At 38.6% G+C, this 10252-nt stretch overlaps 1 pseudogene; it reads right to left on the reverse strand.

Moving 5' to 3' along the window:
• Positions 1-3182: 3182 nt before the first annotated feature.
• On the reverse strand, positions 3183-9858 carry LOC119083461 (annotated as a pseudogene).
• Between the last annotated feature and the right edge of the window lie 394 nt (positions 9859-10252).

Below are 10252 nucleotides of genomic sequence, written 5' to 3' on the forward strand. Positions count from 1 at the left end.
CGAAGGATTATTTAAAGATTTTCATGTTCTTATCTGCCCCTCGCCAAGTTCCATTGCCGTCTATTGCGCAGTACTTCATTCTTTTACTTCGTTTTCGTAAGTCAGCCAAGCGTCGAGTGTGGTTCATTAAAAATTATCGAAGGTACCCTCTGGTCAGTTTTCAACCAGCCCAACAATGCCCGACTTAATGCACCATACATTATGTTCATGTACACTCGAGAAACTTGTCATCACATTCTAATCTTTGACAAGTCATTCCGGTGCGTAGGTGCAGCGGATGTACCAACTACCTTTGAAAATTCCTTTCATGGACTATTCTGGGCTAATATAACCAAACATGTCTTGTCAACATCAGAAGCCTTAGCCAACTTTTCAACGATTTTTGGAAAAAAAAATCAGTTTTTGGCCTTGAGCCTAATCGATTCGGATTAAAGGACACCCATTTAAAGGTTTTTTTATTCCCTTGACTGAAAGTCATGGGTCTTACGGATGATAAACACCCTAAAATGTTTGTCACACAATGATCACTACTATGATTGAAAATGCATGAATGTATGACCAAAAACCTTAAATACAGAAAATGTTTGTCACACTTTGATGATTCGTTGATAACACGATAACTTGAGTAATTTTCAACGGATTTTCAAAAACTTTTTTTTATTTGACGGGGAATTAAATTCCTCAGGTTAAGTTCGAAGATGGGTTATAACGGACGGGTGATCTTAGAGATATTCTCAGGAGAATTTTTGTCTGGTCGCTTGATTCCACGATAACTCGAGTAGTTTTCGACGAATTTCCAAAAACTTTTTTTTATTTGACGGGGAATTAAATTCCTCAGGTTAAGTTCGAAGATGGGCTATTACGGTCGGGTGTTCTTAGAGATATTCCCAAAAGAATTTTTGTCTCGTCCCTTGATTCCACGATAACTCGAGTAGTTTTCGACGGATTTCCAAAAACTTTTTTTTATTTGACGGGGAATTAAATTCCTCAGGTTAAGTTCGAAGATGGGTTATAACGGACGGGTGATCTTAGAGATATTCTCAAGAGAATTTTTGTCTGGTCGCTTGATTCCACGATAACTCGAGTAGTTTTCGACGGATTTCCAAAAACTTTTTTTTAATCGACGGGGAATTAAATTGCTGAGGCTAAGTTTGAAGATGGGTCGTAACGGGCTGGTGATCTTAGAGATATTCCCAAAAGAATTTTTGTCTCGTTCCTTAATAACACGATAACTTGACGTAATCCTCAACGGATTTCCAAAAACTTTTTTTTAATCGACAGGGAATAAAATTACGAAGGCTACGTTCGGAGATGGGTCGTAACGGGCTGGTGATCTTAGAGATATTCCCAAAAGAATTTTTGTCTCGTTCCGAGATAACACGATAGCTTGACGTAATCCTCAACGGATTTCAAAAACTTTTTTTATTTGACGGGGAATTCCATTCCCGATGATAAGTTCAAAGTTGGGCTATGACGGTCGGGGGATCTCAGAGATATTCCTAAAAGAATTTTTGTATCGTCCCGTGATATTATCGTGTTATTAGTTGAGTAATTCTTAATGGTCCACAAAAGACAATTATCCCACTAAGAAAGACATTTTTGGGTTAAGCTCGTTAATGGAATATACTGGAGTAATATTCTAGGATTCATTCCAAAATTTTGTGTGTGTAATATCTTTATATCGATGATAAGAAAAAAATTAAAGTTTGGACGAGTGTGAACTTTGCGGCCAGAGCGAAGCGAGGTAATCACACGAGTTTCATTTTTATTCAATATGTAAGCAAGAAATTCGCCTCTTTCCAGGGTCTGTATCTCGTGCTGCCTTTTTGATGGTATCTTTTTCATCAGAATCCTTTTTTCAAAACACACGACCGCAATTCATGCCGTAAGTGTGCCTAAAATTTGAATTTTAAGTGAACGATTCGATGAAAAAGTGAACCGAAAAATACATTTCAACGCTTCATTGTATGAAAATGACGCTACGTTAGAAAGACCTCCGCACTTTCCATTTTGAATTTCGACCGCACTACCGGCGTGAATAACGACCACGACTGTATTAGCTTTCAACAGAAAGTAGATTCGGTTGTAGTCACTTGACCAGTTCTGAAAAAAGTGACCAGTGTACCGAAATTTTCATAAACTGCTCAGTTTTCTCAGGGTTGGTGAAACTGCTACAACCAAATCTATTTTATGTTGAAAGCTAACACATTCGTGGTCGTTATTGCGGTCGTACATACTTGAAAAATGATAATTTTGGTGGAAATATATCACCAAAAGACAGTATTTAAAAATCACCCAAATGTATACTTTTCAGCAAATCATCGATGCTCTTAAGTACTGAAAATACGTATGAGCCAGTATATGATCAAGTGCTGGAATTTCTCATATACGTGTTTTGTATCGAAAGTAGGGTACGCATACCCTGGTATACTTTTATATACTTTTAGAGTGATTTTTTTTTTTGCTCGGATTACAAAAATCTTCTTGAGAAAAGTAGTCAGTCAGTCAAGGGATCTGACCCATCCAAAAGATGGGGCCTAGTAAAGGTACCAAAACGATTTGTTTGCTGCCCTTGGCCGCAACCTTGTCGGCACTTCAATTTTTTCATATGATTTAGGACACTCCTGATTGAGGAGACAAATAGTTGATTTCACACAAAAAAATTTCAATACAAAATAAAATCCAACGCAGAAATTTATTCAGTTTTTTTTTCTTTAATCCAACGGTTAAAACGAACATTGTGTGCCGTTCATATCTTTTTAAAATGATTTTTCTTTCTTTTTATTGGTTTTTTTTTTAATCAAGAAATTATTAAATATTTTTTTATAATTTTTTTGTTGTAACAATTTTTTTTCATTTTATTTTTTTCTTGTTTCTTTTTTTTTCTTTTCTTTTTATTTTCAAATGATTACACATTTATTATAAAGTTTTATTAAAGAGAAAAATAAATAAAGGACAACTCTTCGTTTTCATGTTCATTTTCTTTCTTTTCATTTCTTTTGCTTTGTTTATTATGTTGTATCAATTAGCGTTAAGTTAATAAATAAAATCATCATCGGATATCGTTCTGAACAATTAACAGAAGTTTTTATTGCTTGACAGACGAACATAAATATAATTTTTTTTTCCTTTCATCAACATTCAAAATGATAGGTCAGACAAGTCGCATTTTTTTTGCACGGTTTTTCTTTTATCAAATTTTCCGATTTATAGTGCCGAAAAATTAACAATTAAAAATTGGTTTGGAAACTTGATAAAAAGAAATTTTGTTTTAAAAAAGAAATTTAGTATCCTGTTGTTGTATACGTAGAATGATGTACAATACACCACATGTTACAGTATCCTAAAATGTAGCAGGAGAAATAAAATTCTTATCAAAATAATTCATAAAAATTTCGGCGAAAAGATGTCACTCCAATATTTGCCATCTATTGTGTGTAATTATTAACTTCACTTTCGGTTGTCATTATCTTTTTTCTGGTTTTTCTTTTCATTTTCTTTCTGTTTTGTTTTTTTTTTGTTTTAGATAAAATTTTACAATTACAAATTTGCTGAAATCAATTGTAGATTTTTATAGCTTTTTCCAGGTAGCTAAATCTGGATCGTTTCTGTGTTTTGTTAAGATGTTCCAATCCTAAAAATGATCGTGTCGATGAAGCGGCTGAAAGGAAACGAAAAAAATTTCAATTCAATTGATTGACACTCTGGCTCTGGAAACTGAAAACATTTTTCAGTGACAAGTACAGGCGGTAAATGAACCCATGACAGCGCAAAAATGTTCAAATTCCTAGGTTTTTCCAATAATTTTTATCATTTTATCATTCTGGGTTTACGACTTCGCATCAACAAATCTAGAGGTTTTTCAACTGCACTTTGATATGAAAATTAAAGAACACCTTCAAACTCACAACACAGAAAATCGCTGGATTGACCATTACCTGAATGAGAACATATTCTATTTACTCACGATTTATCGAACATTTAATCGTTGGTAGTAGTTAACTAGCAACAATTTCAACAATTGTCGCGTAAATCAGTGCCCAGGCAAGTCTTGGCTAAAAATTTACAGCCACGATATCAAGTCAAACAAAACTACTGGCCCCTGGTTGCACTCAAGATGGTCCAGAGAATCGTTTGCCTCAAAAGGCGGTAGTAGAATGAGGTTACACATTGAATGATTTCCCTGACATACGTGGGGTACAGCCATTACTATTGACTGTAGTTAATAGCTAAAAATTCCGTCTAATAGCTTTAAAATTGCACTAGCATTTTGGAGATCGAGGTCTCAATTCGGACAGTGTAAATCAGTACGTTTTCTGGTCATGACTTAAAAAAACTCGACTTTACATGCGGATAAAGTCGTCAACCCATGACATATAAAGTCGTTTGAGGTATGCCGAAATACGTAAGCTTATAGAGCATCCACGACAGGTAGGGCTTTTGAAATCACTTCAACAATATTCGGAAATTCTTTAATTCCGAAGCGAGTAAGAAAATTTTACTTTTAATTATCTTTTAGAGCAGGTTCCGCAAATCATGTTGAAAAAATCAGCAGAATCCAGCAATTTTATCACATATTATAACAGTGACGATTCGTTATATCACCTGGACTATAAATTCAAGTCTCATTTGAGTGTAGCTGAAAATTTGGTTGAGTTAACAGGATAAATGAACCTTGGAAGTGGAAGTTTGAGACTCAGTTCCTCTCCTCGAATTATTCCGTACACTGGAAAGATTTGATAAAAAAAAAACATTTTCTATACAGCAAGCTACAGCTGCTGACACACTTTTTCGAAGTCAGGGATGTACCAGTACAATTTTCAATCAATAAATGTTCGCAAACTACTAAATATGCCTATCGTTGTAAAGCTGAGGTCCTCCACATTCATAATAAGTAATAATTTAACCAAAATAATTGCATTAGTGAGGTTACAGCACTCATCAAAGTTCACTGAGGTTACATCAATTCTGACAAATTTTCCGGAAGTCATATTTTCTGCCGTTTATCATCAAATTTTATGAAGATAATATTTGCCCCAGGAGTACTCGACCTCAGCTTTCCAACGAACCCATTCACGCCCGTGTCCTCGCCACCTGACGGAAATGAAATCCGGACTACGAAACCTAATTTTTCAACTTTTGGCCACTTACAACCAGCCAGGTATGGAAGATCAAAAATATATGAGACTGGTTTTGGGGCCTAGGCACCAAGGCCTAACTAGGCATATAAGTATGAAAAAGTCCCGGAAAAAATAGCGCCGATTTCGGTCAGTCGAAATTCAAAAGAATCCCTCCAAGTGTTTACAAAAAAGCTGCAATGAACGACTTGGAAGATATTGATGCCGTTCGACAGGTAACAATCTCTACTATCATGTTTTATACAACTTGCTCACAAATTGACTCTTAAGTGTAAACATTTTCTATGAACTCAGCAGAAGTTTGACACTTGAGCGTATGCAAAAATTAAAAAATCGCTCAAATTTCCAAGAAATGTTTAAGGCTTAAAATGTTGAACACTTCGCGAGAAAATGTGACAATTTTTGATAAAAGTCCAAGCCTGATCCATTTTCGAATGATGAATTTATTGCCACCTAGAGGATCATTGTATCCCGTAAAGCTAATCCTGAACGACAAATCAAAATGCATTCAAAAGAGGCATCAAATTATTGATGGTTTATATGTCTAAAACTATCTGGGTTTCGCACCCATTTAAGGAGTCAATATCTTGGAAGTCCTGCAAATCTTCTCCGAGCAAATTTAGTGTTCTCCGTTAGAAATTGGCATAAAACTTGTTCCGAAATTTAGTGCCGAAAAACTAAAAGAATTCTCCCAAAATTGCAAAGTCCAAAATGTTCTCCTAGCACCTAGAGCATTGCTACGCAAGATTTCTGACCCATGTCATGATCAATATAAACAAAAACTTACTTTGGTTGGGTGATTGTTTAAAGTCGGCCAAATTGATCACACAGTCGTCAGTTATATAATCAGCGCGACCCATCGAGATCAAAGCGAATTTATACTGTGGACAAAATCAATATTCGAATCAGCAAACATTTTCAACTTCATCCACATTGGTGCAAAAAACAAACCTTTTCCCATTCCTTATCCGACACACCCAATTTCTTCTGTAGACGATCTTTGACAGCTGCAAATTGTTCACCCTGTTTTATTTTAATATAGAATGGAATGCCAAACGCACTAAAAACATCTTTGTAGAAATGTGACACTGGAATAAGAAGTTCGTCTTCAGATAGGTTGATTTCGTCGCGTGGTATCTCCTCAATGCGATACGTTTTTTGATTCGTCATGTTCGATTCGCCCAGGCGATTGAAGATCTGTCCGATTCAAAACGGGATTGTAAATATTAGTTTTTTTTTGCGGGTGTACAACCAGCTCCAGACTGGTGCTCGACGGTCCGAAATAAAAACAAAATTTCCATCTGGTCACACTTACATTCCAGTGAATCGTCTTCGCGTGGTCCAGGCATTAACTTATGTGAAGACACTTCCAAAATACGTAGTTGACCGGATCCTTCTTCTGGATTCAATTCGATTTGCTTGGCTGCTTCCTCTAGTAACGTTTTGACCGTACCGTTTTTGTTCGGATACAGAATCAATTCTTTCTCTTCTTTCATATTAATTGAGAGCTGGAATAGTGAATTGAAGCGTGCCGTTAGAAGCTTTTTACATCGGACAATAGCGGTCAACGTACCCATAAGCACTTGAATTGTTTTTTACTTTCCAATTCTGTGATGTTCATGGAAAGTCGCTGGTAGAAGATTTTCTTCGCCGATTTTAATTTGTTGTAAACTAGCAAATCCTTAAGACTACCGTCGTACGAGCAACGCAATGCATGGCCTGGTATATCTTTGTAACTGGAAAAATTTCGAATGGGAAAAAATCAAGTTAATTTTGCCCGTTGACCCCATCACAGAAAAAACATCCACTGGTCATTGACCCACACTTACTTCTGACACTTAAAAAACTGTATTTCGTATGGATTGACGTTGATCTTCTGACCAACAGCCGATGCCATTTGATCGTATGTCATGCGTTGCGACAATTCCAATGAGAAACCCACATCATTTGGGTTCGTTTTGTCGACGAACGTTACTGGGTGTCGATTCGATACAATAAATCCCTAAAATAGTCATCACATGTAGGCAATTCAAGCGTTTCGTCGCGATATTTTTTCTCAAAAATAATGACATCACCGGTCGGTGATGTGACGAATTTCCTGCAACAACAAAAAGAGAAGACAATTTAATGAGGACCCGAAAGACTCACACTTCCATTCGCCGGTTTATCGATTTCCATCGGTTACAATTAATCAAATTTGAAAAAAAAAAATCCTCGCCACCAACCAAACACTCACCTTCAATACATTCTCAAGGGTGTCGTTGTGGTTATTGATTTTCTGCACAACATTTACGCCCTGTTCCTTATACAATGTTAATTCTGTGTCGGGTGGATTACCGCTGCGGTGATTCATTTCCGGTATTAAATCGGACACCTTCCGACTAAGATTATAGTATCCTAAGCCACAGTAGTTCAGCCGCTTATTTGTTGGATCGTAGAATTTGAAAAACAGTAAAATATCACGATCTTTGTCGAATGGTGGCATCTGCTGTAGCGGCGAATCGGGCGGCAATAATTCCAAAAATATCGTCCAAGGATTCTGCATGTCAGCGCAATTGATTAAATTCTTCGAAACGTCTTCCTTATAGTCGAACAGTGTCGGTCGGGTGATCTGATTGTTACGCTGACTCAGCGGCCACAAACGCATTTTGCCGGCCGGTGTTCGAAATGCATCAACAAATGTTTGCACAAGCTCCAAAATCGGCTGGGTCTTCTTCATCTTGAACGTCGGCCAATTGTTCTTTTCCAAATCGAACAAATCGGTCGTTTGGATCCCTTCGAAATAGTCCTCTAGTAAAACGTTCACTGTCATATATGTGTTAGCTTCCGCTCGTTCCCGTCGTCGCACCTGTTCCATTCGTCGCTCTTCGGCCAATCTTTCAATGAGTTCGGTCGGTATTTCGGATTCCTTAATTTCTTGTAATACAGTCGGCAGAGCCGAGTCTCTGATATACACCAACATGTACGCGTTGCTGCAATGTTTGGCATTCAAACTCAAGTCATCGTCGACACCACCGTAATTGTGCTCGATTGCCTCCGCTTTTGTGCACCCTCGACACAACGTCATCATCGAACTTGCACCACTTGCCATCGCCTAGCGGGTTTATGTATACCACATAGTGACCGCCGTGATTGTCGCCCGAATGAACGAGTACGGCGTGCAGGGTGTAATTAGCTGGCTCCTTCTCCTTTTTCTGTAGATAGTCGTCCAGCTGAATGTGTTCGTAGAATTCGAAGCGGTCGTTAAACTTCACGGAATTGTCGGTGACGGAGTCGTAGGTTGGAAACGCATCAGTGAAGATGGAGTATCGGGCGGAAATGACACAAAAATCACACCCTTTTCGGCTTCTTGTAGACCGTGAACACCTGCGTCGTACTTGTTCTCACCTTCAAGCGTTTCGGTTGCGATATAGTCTTTAAACGATTCGGCAACTGAAAGAAAAGAAAAAGAATTTGTTCAGAGGGTGGGTCACAGGAGATGGATTCGAAGACAGTTGGGACGAGTTGGGACTCTACTTACTATTTTTCTTTCCTTTAATATTTAGCTGAATATCGTAAAATGTCTCCAGACGATTACTCTTGTAGTCAACGTTCTTGCATTTGATGTACGAGGACATTTTCCCCTCGAATAAACTAGGCACCCGTACCCTTCCGACGCAAGTCCGTTTCATCTTACTCTCCAGCTTGTCGGAGCAAGACTCTCAAGAACTCCTGCACATCGTGTTGCATAAACGAATCCAACGCCTCCCATCCGAAACTTTTGGTGAGCTTCTTGGTGCCGACCGGTTTATCTAAGAATTGCAAATCGTGAAAGACTCGTTGCAGTGCCAATGCAACCGATTTGCTGCTGTCGTCTGCCTCTGTTGGCATTTTATAGACGGCCTTCCGTAATTGATTCGTGAAGTACATCGTTTGGAGTAACGAATTCATGTAACACGTTGCCCTGATTCTTCAATCCCACGTAGCCGGTATGTTTCTTTGAGTCCCAAAACACGCCATGTGGAGCTTCAGCCACAACATGCACCTCTAATACAACACAGTCATCTTGTATGTAGCCCTTGTCCGGATCGACAATCTCGTTCCATGAAATGAAGTGCGAGAAGCCCCAATCGTTTTCTTTACTGTAAAACAAATGGTTGATCTTCCGGACGAACGGATCTTGGTCCAGTTTGAAAGACAGTAGTCTCAGTTCGGCCATCGCCTTACACGACCACGACGACGAATCACTTTCACCATTACATTGTAGGAAAAAACCGAGCGATCGATTTTCACTGCGATCGTTTCCCATAGCCATCCTTGGCATCACCATAATCTTCCATGGCAAATTCCGGACAAAGCATGGCGGTGAGAGAACGGACTCTTTGAGTTTACTGAAATTCTCCACGGTATATTTGAATGTAGCTTCCGCACGCGTTTCCTCTTCGTCCATGGTGGCATCGATGATGGCCGGTGTGGTCGTCGTTGCTCGGGCAGAAGCTATGGTTGTCGGTGGTATGGGCTGCTGGTGATGCTGTAACAAATGCTGTGCTTGTGGTGGGCTGATTATCGGACCAGTTGTGCTGTCCACTTCGCCAATGATCGGGGTAGTTTGCTGTGCATTCGATAGCAGAACGACATTCTCGTTTGATGCTAGTACCATGGCTGTATCCTCATTCGGCGCAATTTCTTCGATTGAGTATATTGCGTTCACAGTTTGGTCAGCTGGGAAAGAAAGAAAGAAAAATTATCCAAAGGGAATGCGGAGCAACAGGGGAATGTATTTACGACACAGCAACAGTGATCTATCAGACACTGCTAATGTTTCTGAAATCATTAAACTCATATCGCAAAGAATTTAGACCGAAATCTTGTACTTCGTTCGTTTTAACATTAAATTTTACTTTTATTAGAGCACGGAGGTCATCGCTTGTTTTGTGTCGGTTACTGTCAATCACAAAAGCAAGCGCCAGCGAAGCGAATGATTTGTTTCATTCATCACTTATGCAAGAAAAAACGTCGAGGAGAAATTTGCTATAACACGATTTGTGGAGAGATTACTTGCAATTTTCTAGATGTACGTCAACTGCAGTAAATCGAAATCTCTCCAATGTCGACCAGCTCTTCAAACAAAAGTA

Source organism: Bradysia coprophila, unplaced genomic scaffold (assembly GCF_014529535.1).
Source record: "Bradysia coprophila strain Holo2 unplaced genomic scaffold, BU_Bcop_v1 contig_674, whole genome shotgun sequence".
Classification (NCBI taxonomy): Eukaryota; Metazoa; Arthropoda; class Insecta; order Diptera; family Sciaridae; genus Bradysia; species Bradysia coprophila.